General features: G+C 53.6%; 1 pseudogene; it reads right to left on the bottom strand.

Moving 5' to 3' along the window:
* Positions 1-21,159, bottom strand: part of LOC141027354 (uncharacterized) — a 246,812-nt pseudogene that overhangs the window by 79,050 nt on the left and 146,603 nt on the right.

The following is a 21,159-nucleotide window of genomic DNA, read 5'->3' as shown; positions in this document are numbered from 1 at the left end:
CGCCAAAGGCGCGCTGGCACGTTTTTGCGCGACACAGGGCATCTGACTAGACTTAGTGTCCGTTGCCCACCCGCAGTCAAACGGCCAGGTCGAGCGAGCAAATGGACTTATCCTCTCCGGCATCAAACCCCGACTGGTTGTACCACTTGAGCGATCGGCCGGCTGCTGGCTCGAAGAGCTGCCGGCTGTCCTTTGGAGTCTGCGCACTACACCCAACAAGTCAACCGGCTTCACTCCATTCTTCCTCGTGTACGGTGCCGAGGCTGTCATCCCAACAGACATCGAGTTCGACTCGCCTCGGATCACCATGTACATGGAGGAGGAAGCCAAAGAAGCAAGAGAAGACGGCGTCGACCTACTGGAAGAAGGCCGGCTGTTAGCCCTCAGCCGGTCCGCCATCTACCAGCAAGGCCTGCGCCGCTACTACAACCGCAAGGTCAAGCCAAGATCCTTCCAAGAGGGCGACCTTGTGCTCCGGCTGATCCAGCGAACAGCTGGCCAGCACAAGCTCTCGGCCCCTTGGGGAGGCCCCTTCGTCATCAGCAAGGCACTCGGCAACGACTCCTACTACTTGATCGACGCGCAAAAGCCAAGAGCACGCAAGAGAGACGACTCCGGCAAGGAGTCGGAGCGACCATGGAACGCAAACCTCCTAAGACGATTTTACAGCTGAAAAGCAGTATGTATCACGCTACCCCTTTTGTATTAAGTTACAAACCAACAGGCCCCCCGAACAGTACTCGGGGACTGCCTCTTATTTATCTATGGATGACGAGTGTTATATCCATGAATGTCTTATTACATTTTGAATTCTTGTCCGGCACCGGGTCCGACTAGTCGGCCCGGGGACTGGCCGCCTTAAGCTATATTATAAGTTCTTCCCGAAGTCAGCAAAGTAGTGCGCCGGCTCCCCAGTCCTCTCTTGTTGAAAGTCGCAGCTCAAAGAACTGACTGTCCGACTAGAAAGAGAGAAGACAGAAAGGACGCCCACACAAAAACGGCTAAGGAACAACTAACCTATATAGCAAAAAGACGGCCTCTATATATGCCTGCCGGCTGTCACAGCAGCCGGCTGGCCGGCTTCCTAAAAACTTAGCTTAAGTCCGACCGAGCTAAAAGTACTTCCTCCTCCCCAATCGGCCAGGCACTCCCCGGCTACAGATTGCAGAGCAACTGTTTGACTAGGGAGGCGGCAACCAAGGGAGGGTGGCAAAGGAAAAAAGCAGAAGGACAAAAAGCGAAAGTACAAGGAAAGACCGATTGCTTAACTTATATACATAAAAGCCCCCGATAGGCGGCAACAGAATCAAGTTTGAATACACCCAGTGGGTGGAATTGCGCAGACTTAACCGAACATTGTTCAAAAGTAACAAGACAGGAAACAAAAGAAAGAAGACAAAGGCGCGAAGGCCGAGTTGGACGGTGAAGGCAGTTCGCCGGCTGAAGGAGTGGCCGCCTAGCTGGTCCCGGCTTGACCGCCTCCCGCAACAGGAGACGCACTCGCACGCAGCATAGTGCTGGAGGCGCGGTCAGGCTGGCCGGCTGCTCCACCAGCCGGCTCGACGTCTTCACCCTCCTCCTCCTGCTCTTCGCCCTCGTCGCTGGAGTCGATCTCCTCCGCCGAGTCCTTGCCGTGCGCCGGGTCCAGCCCGAACCAATCTTCCGGCTGGGCGACTCCATTGTCGTCCACCTCGGGGGCGAAGACGTTGGTGTCGGTGTAGTCGGCGATCGCCGAAGCTCGCCGAATGATGGCCGGCCGCGCCGGCTCCAGCTCCGCGTCGGCTTGCTGCCGCCAGGTGGCCAGCTGGTCCAGATTCAGGCCTGGGTACCAGGCCTTGACGAACTCCAGCGCCCGCCCGGCGCCGGAGCGAGCCGCTGACGCTTTCCAAGCCTCGAAGCGCCCGACGGCCACCTCCAGCCAGTCGGCGGTCGGACTGGGAGTGCGCGGGATCTCTTGGCCGGGCCAGAGGGCGGCCAGGACCTGCGACCCAGCACGCTGAAGCTGGCGGAGCAGTCTGTGAGCCAGCTGGATACGAGCCTGGATCGCCAGGAGCTGCTCCGCCAGCGAGCGGCCGGCAGTCGGCGAAATCTCGAAGCCGGCTTGCCTCTTCGCCTGGCGACGAGCTTCGATGGCCTGGTTGGCGGCAGTGGAATAGCCGGGGAAGTACTCTGCGCAGGAAAGAAAAGAAGAACCCCAAATCATAAAAACAAGTCAAAATGACAGATGGCAAGAAAGGACGAAGGGGTAGACGACTTACCGTCAACCAGATCCTCAATCTGGCCATAGCCGGAGACCAGAGTCTGCCTGGCTTCGTCCCAGGCGGCCGCCTCCGTCTCGAACTCGGCCTGGAGGGCGGCTTCGCGGTCCTGCGCGGCCTTTAGGGCCGCCTTGTGGCTATCCCCCTGGTCGGCCAGCTTCTTGACCAGGCGGTCGCGCTCCTGCACCAAGGCGGCGAGCTCCGCGTCCTTGGCACGAAGAGCAGTCTGGGACTGCCCCAGCTGTGCCCTCAGACTGGCGTTGGCCGCTGCAGAGACAGAAGAAGAAGAACAATGAGAAATCATCAAGGAAGATCCGAGCCGACTGCTCAGCAGTCGGCCCGAATCTCGGGGACTACACCCAGTGGGTGCGCTGGCGCGCCCCCACATGAGATAGAGATCAAGTCACATACCTCGGCTTTCAGCGAGATCGGCGGTCTTCTGCGTCAGCTCCCGAGCCTGGGAGTTGAAGGCGGCCGCTCGGAGGTTGTGGTAGTCCTGCAAGATGGACAGAAGACCGAAGTAAGAACAAAAATAGCAAAGGCAAATCCACCAAGAAGTTCCAAGCCGCCTGCTCAGCAGCCGACTCGGAACTCGGGGACTACACCCAGTGGGTGCGCTGACGCGCCCCACGAGAAAAGTCAAGGGCAAAATTGAGAATACTAACCCGGATGGCAGCCCGCGTGGTGAGGAATTCATCGGTGAACTGCCTCAGCGTCGCGGCTTGGTTCTGGAGCCGGGTCCGGACGTCTTGTGCAGCGATGTTCACCACGGCTGTCCCTCCGCCTGGCGTCCACCCGGAGGTAGCGCTGGCCGCCTCCGCGTCTCGGGCTGACGAGCTGGAGCCCACGGCCGGCCGTGGCTCCGACGCCGCCTTATGCGGCTACGACGCGGCCTTCCCTGCGCGCCGGCTTGGCGGAACCCGGACCGCCACCTCAGCTCCCGCGGCCGGCTCGCCTTCCGCTGACTGTGCGGGCGCAGACTCAGTCCGGCCGCCTTGGGCCGCCCCAGTCGGAGGAGTCAGCCCCGGCGCCTCCCTCACGAAGATGACGTCGTCGCCGCTCCCTCCCAAATCCGGCGGGGAACCACTGGCTCCCCCTGGCGAGGGATCCGCGCCCCGGGCGCCATGGTGCGCAGGGGGGTGACCATCAAGGCCTCCACTGCCGCCGCTTCGGCCTTGGCCTCTGCCTGGGCCTTGGCTGCAGCCTCGGCAAGCGCCTTCGCCGCCTCCTCATCCCGAGCCGCCTGGGCGGCGGCTGCCTTCCGTGCCTCCGCCTCCCGGGCTTCCTGCTCCTTCCGCACCTCCCGCGCGTTCCTTTCCGTCGCCTCCAGGAGGGCGGCGCGGGGATCTACGCGGCGGGTGGTGCTCCCAGAGCCCCCTGGCGACTCGACAACGGAGCCGGCAGCCGCCCGCTCGAGTGACAGTGGAGCTCTGATCAAAGAAAAGAAGACAAAGGTTCAGAAGACCACCCAAGAAAAGAAAGAAGGAGAATACACAGAAAGAAAGAAAGCTTACGCTGACACAGCCTGCGGCTGCTTCACCACTTTGCGGAAGCGAGCCGCCTTCGCGGCCGCTTCTTCCCGCCTGGTGGCCGCCGCCCCACCCCTCGGCTTCTTCGTCCGGCTACCGAACATGCCCTGGGCGGCGCGACGTTTCTGGCCTCTACCACGAGCAGGCTGCGCGCCGGAGGAGCCCGCGCCGCGTCCGGAGGCTGGATGGCGGCGCGGGACGACTTCGGCTTCGTCCTCGTCCGGCCAATCATCGAAGGTCACGGAGAACCCGGCGCCGCCTGCTTCGCCGCCGGCTTGGCCACCAGCCGGCTCGGCGGCTTCCTCCATATGGACCGTCCCCAGATCGGGGTCCTCCTGGTCGTGCTCGGTCCGGTCGGGGACGAAGCGGCGCTCCACGTCCGCCCCGCTGGCCGGCCGAAGCAAAGGATTCTGTCGAAAGAGCGAGCCGACTGAGTTAGAGTCGGCCCGGAGGAACTCGGCGACAAAGAGAAAAAGAGAAGGGGAGCGTACCGTAGGCGGAGGATTGGCGCGGCTGTATGGCTCCTTGCCGAATTGCCAGTCGTCGGGAAGCTGGCAGTTGGCGAGGTAGTTCACCATGTCGGCAGCGTCGGCCTGCGGCATCTCCTTGGTACACATCCGGCTCGGATCGAGCTGGCCGCTCATCTGACAGATCAGATGAGGCCGGCTCTGGAGCGGGAGGACCCGGCGTGTGACGAACGCGGCCAGGAGGTCGGGCCCCGTCAGGCCCTCCGTCTGGACCATCACCCGCAGGCGGGCGATGGCGGCGTTTCCTCCCTGCGACAGCGTCACCGCCCGGAAGGACCACTGGGGCAGCCTCCCCGCCGGCGGGCCGGCTACGTAAGCCGGCAGGTTGACGTAGTCGCCCCGTGGAGCGATGTTCCGCACGTAGAAGTATGATTTCTGCCACTTCTTCACCGATTGGATCAGCGTGATGACGGGGAAGGGGTTGTCGACGCCCGATCTCCGCGACGCGATGAAGGCGCTAGTGTGGGCCGGCACGCCCTGGCTGCGTGTACCCAGCTTCGACTGGAAGAACTCCCCCCAGAGCTCAAGGGTGGGGAGGACGCCGAGATAGCCCTCGCACAGGGTGACGAAGGCCGACAGCAGCACCACCGCGTTGGGGGTGAGGTGGTGCGGCTGGAGCTGATAGAAGTCCAGCCAGGTGCGGAAGAAGGCGCTCACTGGCAAGCCGAAGCCGCGCAGGAAGTGCGAGCGGAAGACCACCCGCTCGCCATCCCGCGGCGCCGGCCTGATTTCTTTCTCCGGCGCGAGGCGGACCTCCACTTTGTCCGCACTGGGCAGACGCCGTGGGTCGCGGAGGAAGTCGATGTGGTCGTTGTGGACGATGGAGCCATCCCAATCCCCGCCACGCTGCTCTACGTGGGGAGGCATGGCGGAAGCTAGCACGGCGGCGGAGGAGCGTGCGGAGGAAGAGCGCGGCGGCGAGGCGCTGTTGCGAGAACGAGCAAGGAAAGAAGACGGCGGAAGTAGGAGGAGCGTGCGAGGGCCTGCCGCCCTCCACCTCCCCCTACTTATAGCCTCGCGCGGCCGAAGAGGCCGGACGTGGGGGGGAGACGTGGGATTAACTGCGCCCACTCCCCCCACGTCTCGCGTTTATTACGCATAAGTGCGAGCCGAAACTGCCGCACGGAACGTGCGGGCGGTTTCGGGATACAAAAGATCCGCGCCTGGGCCGGGGCGCGGACGTGGCGGGCCCCCTCTTTGCGGCAACGTCCCGTCTCGCGCGTGGGCTGGCAGGCTTTCCGGCTACGTGGCGCGCCGTCGGCCCGCGGCCCGGCGCACATGCCAGCGGGTTCTCGCCCTCCGACTCCAGAAGATTTCGGCTCAGGCGACGTGCCTGACCAAGGCCGGCTCCTAGCTGTCGGCTTGTCGCGATGGGAAGCTGTTCGAGCTTCTCGAGCCCTACTCCACCTCGAAGCCCGATCAGCTTCGGGGACTACTGTCGGAGTAAGTGGCCACGGGTAGCCAAACCGGCTACCCCTGGCTCTTCAGAAAATTTATCAGGCCTTTGGGCCTTCAAGCACTCCAAGCATTTGGGCCGCCTTCCCAGGCCGGCTACCACTAAAGCCGACTCCCGGAAGGCGACCCAGCCTCACCGACTCCTAGAAGCCGGCCAAGAAGGACGCCGACTCCTAGGAGCCGGCCGAGACCACTACCACTCCTACATAACGACGACCTGACGGGGCATGGCCACAGTGCGGCCCACGACCCCCGAAGCCCGAGGCGGGCATGGCTACAGGAGGCCGTACGGGAGGGATGTCTCCCGTGCGGCCCGGCACTGTAGCCACGCCAGCCACGACGTCATCCACAACCCCCTCCTGTACGGCCCAAGGACTGCGGGCCCCTTCAGCCAGAGAGAGGCGTGAGGGCGGCCCGGCTTTCCCTAGTCGGCCGGGAGCATAGCCGGTCTCCGGAAGCCGGCGACTCCCTTCCTCGAAGCAGGAGCCCCATTAAGGAGACAAGACGAGGTGAGGCTACAGTGATAGCCCCCGAGGCGGCCCACTGTAGCCATGCTCACCTCGACAAAGCCCTCATCATCAGAGGCGCGGCTACAGTAAGCAGCCGCCGACAAAGCCCTAGGCAGTGGGGCCGGCCTGTCGACCAAGTAACCGGCAGCCGGCGGGACCCAGCAGCCGGCGGAGAAGCCGGCGAGCATAGACACTGACGGTTGGGACCAGATCCCAGCCGGATTACCATTGTACCCCCGAGGGGTAGGCCTATATAAACCCCCCGGAGCACCCATGCAAAGGGTTCGCACCAAAGCATAGTTGGCCACTGTGCATAGTTCGCTTCTGGTTCGCACCTCTGCATGTTTGGCTTCCAAGCATAGCACACGCACACACACCATAGATAGAGAGAAGCAAGAGCTAGCCTTGTTCTTCTTCTCCCTTGATCCCAACAGCTAGGGGTGTTATCTCCTCGGAGAGCCCCGAACCTGGGTAAGATTCGCCAGCGTGCATGTCTTCGGCTCATCCCGTTTCCAGGCACCGGCGACGTTTTATTGGCTCCCACAATGATAAGCCATCCCTTGGCATATGTCGCACCAACCACCCGACAAGAGGGTTGGCTTGAGGTTGCCTGAGGGCCTAGGCGAGCTCGGGGGCCCCTTTTATAGGCGGCCGAGGTCGGTTCCCGCGGCTGCGGCTAAGAACGCCGGCGAACCGCCGTCCTGTTCCCAGCAGGGCGACGTGGCGACGACGGGCGCTAGCGGACGGGCTCGTGGATAAGCTCGGGCTGTTCAGGGGCGAGCTGGTGCGCTGGAGTGGCTCGGGCGGCGCCGTCCATGGCAGAGGCGCACAGAGGACGCCGACGTGCCGCCAAGAGGGCCCTAACGGCGGCGCTGCAGGGCACCAGGGGTGGCTTGGAGGGTTCTGGCGAGTGGGCGAGGCTGGGGCGCGGCCCTGCGGGCGAGCAAAGGCCAGGGGCGCGACGCGGCGGCTCGGCGGCGCGCGCGTGCAAAACGTGCGCTCTGGGCGCGCCCAGAGCACGCACGCGACATGCTCGACCGAATGCCAGGGTGGGCTAGAGTGCTAGAGCGAGGTTGGCAATTAACAGGACTATGCTAGAGTTTGCAATGAGGTTAATGGACATGGTGGTTAGGTCAGGGGATCAAGCTCACAATGCCAACTAAAAATCATGCCAAATCTGGCTATGCACACCAAGTGTTTGACAAAATGCTAAGGGCAAGTAGGCAACTCTTGGGGTGGCCAAAATCTCCAGATCCTAGTCTCTTTAGGTGTAGGTGATGCTGGCAAGGTTAATTGGTCAAGACCAGAAACTTGTTAGTGCAAGTTTTTGAGAAAACCAATTCTGGACAGAAAGAAAAGGGCATCATTTCATGGACCAAACATACTCCAATGGGTCCACTCTCCTGGGCTTAAGGGTTTTGCAGGGTGGTTTATAAGTAGGAAAAAGAGTCCTCCGTAAAAGGGCATGTTAAAATATGGTTGCAATAGAAAATGCCAAACTGGACCAGAGAGCAAAAGAGGATGATTTGCTCAAATATTTCAAAGAACATTAGTGGTTTTTTTGCACAAAGATGAATAATATACTACTACTAACATCCCCCAATTTTGGTGGGATTCTTAAAGAAATATTTAAACAGATTGTAGTGCAAATCACAAACAGGACCAGATTTGAAAACTTGAGGTAGGGCTCAAAATCTCCAAATGACTAAAAGAGATTTTTGCATAAAAGTGATGTGGGAACATCATATGACATCTCCAAATTTTGGTGGGAATTTTAAAGGAGTATTTGAAAGGGTTGTAGTGCAAATGAGGCTCTAAAGCTTATGAAAATCATTTAAAAGAAATGAAGCTCAGGGAAAAATAATTATGCAATTAAATCCACTGATAAAAGAATTGTTTTATTGAGAGAGTATACAAGTCCAATAATATTTTTGGAAAGTATTCACGTGGGGGTAAAAACTCCACAATATTAAAGAGAAAAGGGGTTCTGAAATCAAAAGATAAATCCAGAAAATAAAAATTTAATTTCCTGGCAAAATTTTAATTAATAAAACAAGGTCAAAATTTTTGGGTGTTACATGGTCCACATGTAATGCTCCCAAAGGCAGAGGGGCAGTGGGGCCGAGAGGGGTGAGCCGCAGGTCGGAGGACGCGTGGTGTCATGGGTTCGAGCGGCATCATGGAAATCACGTGTGGCTGTGGTAGAAACTTGATGCTCGCCGCATTTCAGTTGGCCCACATGTCATGCACACAAAGGCAGAGGGGTGGTGCGGCCGAGAGGGGTGAGGCGCACGTTGGGGGACATGGTGCCGTGGGTTGGAGCGGCGTCGTGGGAATCGCGAGTGGCAGTGGATGAAACGCGATGGTCGCTGTAGTTGAAGTTCCATGGACAAGATGTCATGTCTACGGACACATGCATTGCATACCGATCACTGGACCTTGCAGCTATCTCGAAACTCACATAATGCCCTGCTGCTGGTGCAGCAACTTCTTCTTCTTCTTGTTCTCATCCATCCATAATGCCCTGCTGCTGGTGCATCATCTTCTTATTCTTCTTGTTGTTCTCATTTTCTGTGGGAGATGGCTTCGCAACAAGATCTCTCGACCTTGCAGCTATCTCGAAACTCACATGGGCATCGAGGGCAGCGTATTTTATTTGGTCATACGTCAAGGGTAAATTCTCCCATCCAGATGACCTTAATGCCAGCGTCTCGTCACCCTTCTGAAGATTTATTCCGAGCACAAAATTTGCTACGTCGAATAGGGATGGTGTCGGTTTATCACAATCTTCTACAAGAATTTTTATTTTGGTTTGTATGTCAGCGATGCTTTTCAAATCAAGGTAGTACGGCTCCAACTTCTGTTTGTCCCCTGCGATGGCTGCCCCACAGAAGTATATGTCCTCCCGAGACAAGAAATCGTGAAGCTCATCTGGTATGTAGGGCACGTGTATGATGTAGTACACCAAAACATCATCTTCAAGGCACATCTGAAGGATGGTGGCGCATTGGATCTTCCCAGTGGCACGCTCAGTGTACTTTGTGTCGAGACCGATGACCTTCATATCCACCTTTTGGAGGGAGTTGGATACATTGTTGATCCACTTCCGAACAACCCTTGGGTGGTCGGTGACTGTGGCAACTTGTAGCACCCCGATCCGCATGGAGTAGGGGGGCCTTTGCACGTCAGCCCAGGATAACACCTGGTGCACGACAGGTCCATAATACAGCATTCCAGGTACAATAATATTCATCAAATACATGTGCATAAGCTTACATCATTGATGAATACAATCATCTGGCATAGCCCTACGGCTATTTGAATGGCAGCGGAAGTCTATTAAAATGGCGGCAGAAGTCTTGGTTTGGCGGCTCATTAACTCTGGCTGGGCTCCACAACTCACGGGACTGGCAAGGTTACGGCCTAGCACGACGGATCAAGCGAAGAATACGGGTACGACCACAAAACTGGCATGACACGCCAGGTCAGTACATTGAATGTACTTGCAAGACAACCAAATACATAGCATCCAAACAAGCAGAAGACAAAGCGAGAACTGAGCGCATGCAACAGCCTATCTCATATCAATTACTAAACATGGCATGATAACGATCAACTAAGCATGAACAAAATCATAGCATCTACTAACATGGCAATAACATGGCCTATCAAAACATGCTTATAACATGGTAATAGAAAAACATAGCATATTATCTCAATCATGGCATAACTTAACATGTCAATCAAAGCATGGCATGGCATCATGAAACTATGCTGAAAAATAAACTACCAATTATATCCAATGCAGACATAGCATGTTAACTTTATGCAATCATCTTCTGTTCTGCCTTGGTTTTCAAATTCAACATATTACTGATGCAATGCAACCAAACTTGTGCACCGAGTCCCTCGGACTCTCTTACCAACGGGTTGCCTCACAACCAAACGATGATCTTTCCGGCGATCACAACCATGACCAACACTTGGTCTCCAACACTCACCGAGACCTCGTCTCGTGCTCATATCAAAACATCGTCATGACTTCTCACGACTATCTCACAGTCCAAGTCACCATATTCTTGTTATCACATCTTTATTTACCAACTTAATTATTTCAGGTTTATCGTCCATTTCGACCAAGACCTGATAGTGGGACCTACTACGAACTTATGCCCATGACCGAGGACGCGACAATCGATAGATTGAATACACTCTGCAGAGGTAGCACACTGTACCCACACCACGGAACCCATGGCCTCCTCATCCCATTCGGGTGGACCAACGGCATTCTGATGAAACCGACCTACCACCATGACACTCTCCCGGCCACTCCGACCCACTCCCAACTGGGCTAGTCCTGGGTGGCCCCGTGTCTACCAAAGACACAACGACCACCGTTGTGGCCAAAATGTCCCTCACAGGGACCGGTACCAAAAAATTTAATAACGGCCACACAAGGTTATGTCCGCCTACATGATCAGGGTAAGCATGCCTATAACCTTCCCTAGTTGGAGGCACCGGCGAGAGGCATGACAATAGATCGCATTAAGGCCTTCCCAGAAAGGCAAATGTGGCTGCACTGAAAAAAGTTTGATTTGGTGGCACTATGACTCGATCCCATCGATGACGGAGGAGGTTTTTTATTATTAAGTTATTTTAATTCCTTCTCCATCATCATGAACATGAATGCAACAATGAGCATGCAACATACAAATGCATGAACAAAATATTGAACTTCTCAAGTGCACAACTATAGCATAAAGAACATGACAATACCAAGTAATAGCATATCAACGGTGCATTACAATCCTCATAACATTTTATAACGATGACATGCAAATAAAGTAGAGTAGTGACATGGCATTATCAATAACAACATTCTAGTTAGCATGGCAAACGATATCGTGAAAACACAAGCATGAATGACAGGCATAAAGGAATAACTGCAGATGAAAACGATACGAAACAACTGCAACTACACACACACAAGGTGCAAGCAAAGTCAACATGCAAGTTCGGGGCTCATGATAAGAGGTTGGCTTGCCTGCGGGTCGACAAATACTCCGGGGAGAAGTGTGAAACGATCGCAAAAAGATTTGCCGGAAACAGTTCTCTCTCGGAGGGGGCAGTTTACGGGAAAGGGCAAATGGTCATTTTCACTGTGTTAAAATATTATGAAAATGATATCAATGGAACGGGTTCGACGAAACGAAGACGTGGGCTTTGGAATCACCTGATTCAGAGCTACGGGTAAAAAGATACGGACGTTTAAAACTCAGGGACTAGTTTGTAAAAATACTTCTACAAACAGGTCCATGGTAGTCTAAACAGAATGTGTATTTTTTGAAAATACGTCTTCCAGAGGGGGAAACGTATTCCCGGCCGAAGGAGAGAAAAATACGCTTTCTGAGATTGAAAGCGTACTTTCCAGAAATGCGCTTTCGCGCGGGGAAAACGGCTTCGGGGTCGGGCGCGTCCACTTATCCGACATGGCAGACTGGGCTAGGCCCTTCTCTCGCCGACAAGTGGGGTCGCGCGGGAAGGGGCCCGCCTGGCCTGGCTTCTTCCTCCTCCCGCTCGGGATCGAGCGCGGCCGAGGGAGACATCCGCCCCGACGGCGATCGCCGGCGATTCCGGCCACCGTTCGCGACGGCCGACTTACCTAGATGCTCAGCATGAAGAGGCGCATCTCGGGGTGGTAGCCTCTGCCGTCGACGAGCGTTGTAGCGGAAGCAGTGAGACACGCAGCAGAGAGGGGCTTCGGGCTCGGGTGGACACGGGGCTCTGGTGGTGGAAACGGAAGGGCAGCGAGCTAGGGAGGGTCGCCGGGATGTGGCGCATCCATCCATGATGCGCACGGGGCTCGGGGAAGCTCGGGTGTGGTATAGGGCGGCGGAGCAGAGTGGCGGGCTCGCCGGAAATCCGAGTGCTCCGGTGAGGGATTCGGTCGGGCTCGGGGACTTGAGTGCTCTGAGGGAGGGGGAAGGGGTTTGAGAGAACTGGCTTGCTTGGGGAGGGTCGCGGACGGGCTATATATAGCCAAGGGGGGAGCACCGAGCCGGTCACCGCCGAGCGAGTCCGGCCACGGCTCTGCCGGCCGCAGCAGTCACGGGGGCGCACGGGAAGACGACGAGGAGGGTGAGGACGAGCGCCAGAGGCTCACGAAATCGAGAAATGCTCGCGGACGATCGGAGGAAGAGGACATCGGGGAGGAAGAGACGACGCACATGAGTGCACTGTTTCGGTCGTTGGAACGGCTCGTCGGAGAAGAAAACAGAGGGGGCCAGAGGTCCAGGGGGAAGAATACGTCGAGAGGGATCTGTAGGACATTAATGGCGAGGCCAGAGCTAGTCGGAGCAGCGCTGCCGACGACAATAGTGGCTAGACCACCGTTTTGGCTGGCTGCCCTCGTGGTCACCATGGACAATGCATGCTCCGGAGTTTCTACTGATGCCAGCTCATGTCTACCGCGTAGTCCTTTGAAGAGAGAGGGTTACTACGGTAAAGGATCAGCCAGAGACAAATGGAGCTGAGTAAACCAAGCTCCACAGGTTTGATGTTGCAAACTTGGCCACACTCTAGAGAGTAAACCAGAGAGGGTAAAAGGTAAATTTGTTGTCTGGGGGGATTAGGGTAGAAAGGACTACGGTCCTGGAAATTATGAGGTAATTTGGACAACTATTTACCATAGTTGCTGCACAACTACCAAATCTGACCCAAAAACTGAATCAAGAAGAAGCACTCACTAGGAGTGATGGATTAAGCTAAAACTTGGCAAAGCCTGATGATTTGATCATAGGTAGATGCTGCAAAAATATCATACCAAATGGACTTGCCAAAATGGTACTTTCTTCACAACTATCAGTTTTGCGCAGAAACTTCAGAAAAATCCTCATGGTAAATGGCTAGATGAAATGAGCCAAAATCTTGTGGAGATGGATCATATAGATAGGAGAAAGCCTGGGAAAATTATCAGCCATAATGGAGCAAGATAAAATACACTTGCTTCACAAACTGAAAATTTGGACAGAAAACAATAATTGCTCTTGTGCTCACATAGTTCAATTAAATGAATTGGATTTGGGTGGAGGCTAATGATTTGAGATACTTGAGAGGATGGAAAAGTTTCATCCTATTTGGAAACTCTATGAAGGTACTTCCTTCACAAAGTTGTATTCTGATCAGAAACTTTGAAAAATTGCACAGGGAGCTAGGATGAATGTATTGAGATCATATTTGGCATCCATGGGTTATTTATCCATGTTAATCACTCTGCCAAATTGCAGCTCCATTGGAATTATGAATAAAGCACGTCCTTTGCAAAATTTCAGAGAAGGCAGAAACTTGCATTGGATCATGTGCCAAATTTTTGAACTGAGGAACATGAGATTAGGATGGAACTAGTGATTATATATCAAGGAGAAGCTCCACAATTTATGTGGGATTTTTCTCTGTTATAAAAATAGTAGTTCCTTTGGAAAATGGCAGAAATGCAATATTGGCATTAAATAGGAAAAGGTAATTTTCCTTATTTAATTATGGCCAATATACTTTCCAGAGCTTGGATTAGGCATAAGTATCAAGTCCACCAATTCTCATCAATTTAGGAGATGGCTAGCTATGCCTTTGTATTTTATTCCTCTGAAAGGCAAGAAAAGGAATAAATCACAATTCAAAAATATTGCAGGGGACTTGGCAATATTTTTGCATATCCATGGTTCAGAGAGATAGGAGGATCTCTGGGAACAATAGGGAGGATCAACAGATCAAATAAAATGATGACTCCTTTGTATTCACAAAGGGCATATTCAAATTCCAAAAATTTGGAATTAGGGTTTGAGAGGGTTTGAGATGATGCAAAGGAGGTCTTGCCCACTGACAAAGACATGAGCAAGGTTTTTAAAGGTTGGAAATGACAAAATTTCTCAGAGTCATCCAGCAAACTCAAGAGAAAATTTTGAAAATGAGTGCCAGGAAGGAATAATAGCACAAAAATTGATAACCCAATTTTGGGGCTGTTACAACTCTTCCCCCCTTAAAAAGAATCTCGTCCTCGAGATTCCTAGGGTTACAACACAAATGAAAGAATAACCACTCCGGGGAAAAACCTCGGGGTTAATTTTTAACCCTTTGGTTAAATTCAAATGAGTTGGGGGTACCGATAATTGGTACACCCAAAGAGAGATGAGGCAAACCTGGTTATATCCACGGCTCGGGGCATTCAAGATCAAACTCCCAAAAAATGCTAGATGCACCCAATGAACAGTGGTTTCACCTGCTGACACGTGGGTCCAGGGCCCACTGGCAGCCTCCTTCTTCTACCTCTGGCTTGCTGCTTCTTCTATGCTGCTGCTCCGCGTGCGGCTTGGCGCAGCGCGCATCTACCTCCTAGGGCGATGAGGACCCTAGAGCCATAGTGCGCGGCGTGCACAGCGCCGGTGCAGCGAGCACTCACGTCGCAGGCCAGCACCTTGTCGGCACTGCTCGCAGATTCGCCTCCTGGACGCCGGTGATCGAGCGACGAGCAGTTCTCCTGGACCTCGCTCACCGTACACTGGGGTTGGGCTATAAAAACGGCAGCGCGGCTCTCCTCCAACGCACAAACTCAATGCCGCTCTACTACCTCTTCGGTTTGGGCGAGATCGAGCCGAGCTCCTTCGGCGAGCAGGTGTTCCTGGTGGCGCTACGGTTGTTCCTCGCAGCGCTGCTGGGCACACTGATCGGCTCGTCACTCCTCCTGCTGATTCTCATTAGGAATGATCGAGCTCGGAACAACGCGCGGCTGGGTGCGGTGGCTCGATATGCGGGAGAAGATGGCGCACTGGGTGGTCCTCCGCCACGCTTGGTTCTCCGTCGCTTTGCGCCGGCGGAGTAATCGCGTGCTGCGGTGGAGCGCTAGTGGCGATCTACCTGCGGCACGCAAGGCAGTGACTGTGGTGGTGGAGTCCAGATGTAGGTGAGGTGGCTGCGCCAGCTCAGAAATCACACGGAGTATGGAAAATTTTCGCGGATAGCTCCACGAAATGTAGGTGTCGAGGTAGAATTGAGTTGAAACTTGTATCGGGGTAGATGTACTGGATCGAGGAAATAAAGTTGGCAGTGTTCCTACGGAAATGAAATCAGGAAATAGAATTAGAGACGAGGAATTACCAGACGGAAATGCCTCCGCGAGGTTCTAGATTTGAAAATCCGGCACACGGGGTATGCACAGATAGAGAGGGATATGTGACTTTGCGTTCCCCCGAGTACTGCCCGAATGTACTCGTTGTTGAACTGGGTATGCGTGTAGTATGCAATAAAATCTAAACTAGCAAACGGACAGAAACAATAAACATGCAACGGAAAAACACACCAGGCAATATCATACTAAGGTGTTTTAATGCTAGTGGGTATTTGTAATCCTGGCGTACAATACCTACACCAGCGCGCATTTTATTATAGACTCGGAATGAGTCAATGTGGTTTTTAGTGTATGTGATCTACTAATTAAAATCTTGTTAGCAACATAGTGTCAACCCTGTCAAACATTTCTGCTTGACAGAGAGACAAGCAAAAACAATACAAAAACAAAAGCACAAAGAAAACATACATGGAACACAGCATACGGATTACAACAGTACTAGCACACAACAGAGCATGAACGTGCTACGCGCTAAAAGAAACAACTCAACTTGGGATACATAGTTCTATCCTCATAACGGAGATGAACCGACAGACTGATCATCTCACTGCTTGACTGAGGTCATGCAGAGGACTTGCCTTGCTGGGGCTCTCCGGAAGGACGAAGACTGAGCCAATCTCCATCTTCATCGTCCGACAACACTATGGGTTGGGGTTCGGCTGCTGGGGGTGTGGCTGAAATTGATCCAAGAAAATGTTGTTGGTGGATCCGTAAAAGAGCCCTGTCGAGGGTGATGATGTTGGGTCTAGGCCACAACACAAGCTGAGAGGATAGCACTGGTTCGGATGGCCTTGGGCAAATGACTTGAGATGCGAATTTACGAGCCTCACCGTAAGCTTCCTTGACGACTCGCACTGCATCGTTGTCCAGAGTTCTAAACTCGGCAAGCATCTGGGCAATCATCATCCCCTGGGCGGCGATATACTGCACCAGGCGAGCGATTGCAGGGTCATCTCCTTGGATAGCGGGAGAAGGCTGCATTCCTACTTCTGTCACAATGGGGTAAAAGTAGAAATCCCGCCTCGCTGCCATATGCGGGTACCTAGTTCGGAGGTGAAGCATAGCCTCCACGGCAGCAGCCTGAATGGCTAAATCAGAGGTAGGCATAGCTCTCCCCTGAAAAACCAATGGTTGGCCATCTGCTGCGGGACCTAGGCTGATGTGCACTCTTGCATCAAAACGATGCAGGTGAGGAACGGGTGCCGATTGGAACACCAGGTAATCGGGGCTAGCCTTACAGCCAAAGGCTTTGGTGAGCATCTCAGTAAGAAGGGGTGGAAAGCCAGTGTGGTTGACGGCACAGGTGCGGGTGTATAACTTGGGAGCTTTGAAGGTGCTAGTCATGACTGGAGTGTTGCTAGCTAGGCTTCTTTGCAGGGACATGGCTGACTAGGGGTGAGCGATACGGCGAGCGGAAAGGGGGCTTTAATAGGCAGCTATGCGAAACATGCCCGCATGGTGTGGCCCCTTTCCCTTAATGTGAAGGGCAAGCGGTGCGGCCGACCAGAAAGGATATGATTGCTATTCGTTCCACAGATAACTAGGCGGGGATAGTGGGGTGAGGACGTGTCGGTCCCGACTCCTCCACCTGTTGATTAACAGTGGCCATGCCGGATGCCAGGGATGGGTCAAATCCCTTAGGGCCATTACCATTTAATGGTAGCGGTGATCTAATACTAGGATAACCTATGCCTGCCTGGCTGCTCTGATACCATGTCCTGTGGCACCCCGATCCGCATGGAGCAGGGGGCCTTCGCACGTCAGCCCAGGATAACACCTGACGCACGACAGGTCCATAATACAGCATTCCAGGTACAATAATATTCATCAAATACATGTGCATAAGCTTACATCATTGATGAATACAATCATCTGGCATAGCCCTACAACAGTAATATTCATCAAATACATGTGCATAAGCTTACATCATTGATGAATACAATACATTCTTGGTCTGGCGGCTCATCAACTCTGGCTGGGCTCCACAACTCACAAGACTGGCAAGCTTACGGCCTAGCACGACAGATCAAGCGAACAATACGGGTACGACCTACAAAACTGGCATGACTCGCCAGGTCAGTACATGTCACGACCGGTTTTTCAATAAAATAATTATTGAGAGACCAATCCCTTTTACGGACCAGTAAGGAAGAATTCCTTCTCACTGGTAGACAATATCTTGGTCACAGAAGAAAAATACCAGGAGTACTAAATATAATACAAGGTTGAGCGGAGACTGCCCAACAATTTATTACATGCACGCCGATAAAACAAGACGGCGGATAGGGTGGCATACTACTAACTCACGATAATAACGGTGGTGGAAATATCACCGCGAAGCGATTGATATGACTCCTGAAGACTACAACTCTTCGAGCGTCGGAGTGAGGCTCGAGGAGACTTATTGCGGGTGGCGGAAGCATATATAATACAAGTGACCAATATCCGGGATCGCGCAGGACTGACTGGGACTCCTCTAGGCGTCGGACGCGCTATCAAACTTTTCATCCAAGAGATCGCCTTCGTCAACATCTGGCCAAATAAACAAGCCAGGTGAGTACTATGAAAGTACTCGCAAGACAGTTCGGACATAAGATATAACAAATGTAAACATGAAGCATATGAACAATTTATCCAGTGCGTTCAGACATAGAGATAATAAATACCGGGTGCCAAACGAGGGTCTGAATGACGCCTCGAGCGGAAACTGCAGAATAGTAATACTGGTGCCAAACGAGGGTCTGAATGACTCCTCGAGAGGAAACTGCGAGAATAATAATGCTGGTGCCAAACGAGGGTCTGAATGACACCTCGAGAGGAAACTGCGAGCATAATAATGCTGGTGCCAAACGAGGGTCTGAATGACTCCCCGAGAGGAAACTGCGAGAATAATAATGCTGGTGCCAAACGAGGGTCTGAATGACTCCTCGAGAGGAAACTGCGAGAATAATAATGCTGGTGCGAAACGAGGGTCTGAATGACTCCTCGAGAGGAAACTGCGAGAATAATAATGCTGGTGCCAAACGAGGGTCTGAATGACTCCTCGAGAGGAAACTGCGAGAATAATAATGCCACAGTCGGGCGTCGGGGCGACACCACATAAAGGGCATATAACAAAAAATAAAGGCAGTGCGTGCCACAGTCGGACGTCTGAGCGACATCACATAAAGGGCTTATATTTAAAGTAGGAAACAAAAACACGCCGCAGTCGGACGTCTGCGCGACGTCACATATATGGCTTATATTGTAGCTCAATAATACAATAGTTCGGGAACATAAATTATCGCAAGCACGAGACAAATAAAAAGTTAGTTCATCCACAATAATAATAATCAAACTGGGTTTACCACTTGAGCTTGTTCACCGGGGACAAGTTTTCCACGCGGATAGATATGGATATACTGATTACACTACTTGATCATGGATACGATGACTTGGAAGGAATTGACTCTGCAGAGTTTGTACTTAACCACAGCCAACGGATTTCAGTAGTCACGGGGACTAGTTCCGTCTACGGTGTTTTGTAAGAAACACGTCTAACCAGTACACACCCAATTCAACCTTCCGAAGCCAGGGATCACCCTCGGCAACGTTCAAGAAAAACCTTGAGGCGGGGAGGCTACAACCTCGCGTAGCATGGGATCAAATTTCTATACGCGCGCTCTAAGGGGGTGCCCCCCTCTCGGTCCCAACCGGAAACACCCATGCCCCCTGACCGGATGACTGGCTTTAATCCTGGGCCAAGGTACCATCATCCCGGCCTCTCTGTTTGGTGTGTACACGGAAAGAGGTTACCAACTTACTAAACCGCATCCTCGCAAATGAAACGTGTGGTAGCACGGTAGGGGGAAAGAACGATAACGTGACTCCGTCCACGTTAACGTCGGAGAAAGTCGGATGACACAAGGCTGGTATGCTACAACAGTACCACCTTGCTGCCCTTCATGTCACGACATGATTAGGCCGTCTCTCATCAGAGATCATCGCAACTTTGGAACGTGCGGGAAAAGAACGATAACGTGACTCCGTCCACGTTAACGTCGGAGAAAGTCGGATGACGCAAGGCTGGTATGCTACAACAGTACCACCTTGCTGCCCTTCATGTCACCACATGATTAGGCCATCTCTCATCAGAGATCATCGCAACTTTGGAACAAGCGGGTAGTTGCCTTACAAGCAACGAGGTATTTACCGACACTCATATGCCACGCACAAACTTTCAAGGAAACATGCAAAACAATTATCATATCAAATGTTCAAACATGCTTGCCTGGTTCGGAGAAGTCGGAGTCTAGCTCGGCGAAGTTTGCGGCTCCGTCACCTCTTCCGGAACCTACGGCAATCACGAAAAACGGGTACTAACGTGAAAACCAATGGGTGCACAGAAACTTCTCCAAATATTTTTCAAATAAATCCCATAAAAAACTAGACAAAATTTTAAGATTGTCAGAAAAAGAATCACTCAAAAATCCCTTTTTATTAAAAAGTTATAAAGGTTTCTGTCCAGGAACTTATCTGTAATGAAACAGAAAAGTTCGAGGGTTTTAACTGAGAAAACAGAAAACGGTTTGATTGGAAATGCGCAAGCTCAAGAGGGAAAGCGTATTTGCCTGAAGGCGCCAACAGAAAACGGTTCGAGGGAGAATATAACAGAGGCTGACATGCGGGGTCCACATGTCAGGTTTGAAAAGCTCGCCGGCGCCCGAAGACTGCGGTGGACGCCGGCGTCGAACCACGGCGAGTTAGGAGGATCGGAGGGTACCAAGAGCTTCAGCTTGTTCTTCTGCGTCGGTGGGTGGTGGACTCGACCAACGGGGAGCACCACGTCGACGGCGACACTATTTCTGGCGGGCGGCGGCTCGGGTGGTGGTGGAGAACTCCGGTGGAGGGCTGCAAACTTCAAATTGAAGCGCGGGTCAGAAAGAGAGGTGCATGGTGAAGCTACTGGCAAGAGAAGGGAGGTGGAGGAGCACACACGGGGGCGAATCGAGCTGGATCCCGTGGCGGGTCGCGGCGGCCGGAGTCGAGGAAGGAGACCTCCTCGGGGCTCTTCCAGTGGCTAGGCGTGCTCTAGGTGGAGTGCAGGGATGGTGGGTGCTCGAGTTGAAGCTCGGGGCCTCTATTTATAGGCGGATCGACAAGGTGGCCGTGAACGGAGAATCTCCAGCGAGCGATTACGGCGATGCAGTGGATTGGCAGGAGGTTTGAGTGGCCAGGCAGCATCAGTGGAGGTTACTGGTGTCATTCCACAGCTAAACGGAGTTGGTCTTGGCGTAATGGCGTCGGTCCACGGTGAGATGGCCGCACGGGCTCGACGGCGGCAGAGAGCGCGCTCCGCGCCCTGCGGTTCACGACGAGAACGGCAGCGTGTTCGGGGGAGTGGAAGGCCACGCGGCGAGCTCCGGTGGCTTGGGCGGCGCTGGGTGGCGCCGTCGGCGCCGTGCCTCCCGCTGGCGGCCGCAAAGCCGCCGCTGGCGTCGGTCACGGGGCGGCGCACGTTTTGGTGCTCGTCGCCGACGTCCGCAAGGTGCCAGGCGCTCGTGCGGTGCAGGAACAAGGGGGAGGGGACGAGGGGCAAGGGGACATCGGGGCACTGTCGAGATCGATAACCATCTCTGAAGAAAACGACAGTAAGCCACTGAACTGTTCTCTGAATTAACTGAACTTCACAATGACCAGGCACTGCAGGTGCTCGACAGA

Source organism: Aegilops tauschii, chromosome 7, assembly GCF_002575655.3.
Source record: "Aegilops tauschii subsp. strangulata cultivar AL8/78 chromosome 7, Aet v6.0, whole genome shotgun sequence".
Lineage (NCBI taxonomy): Eukaryota > Viridiplantae > Streptophyta > Magnoliopsida > Poales > Poaceae > Aegilops > Aegilops tauschii.
The sequence above is the reverse complement of the archived record's forward strand: the minus strand, read 5'-3'. Positions and strand labels throughout refer to the sequence as shown.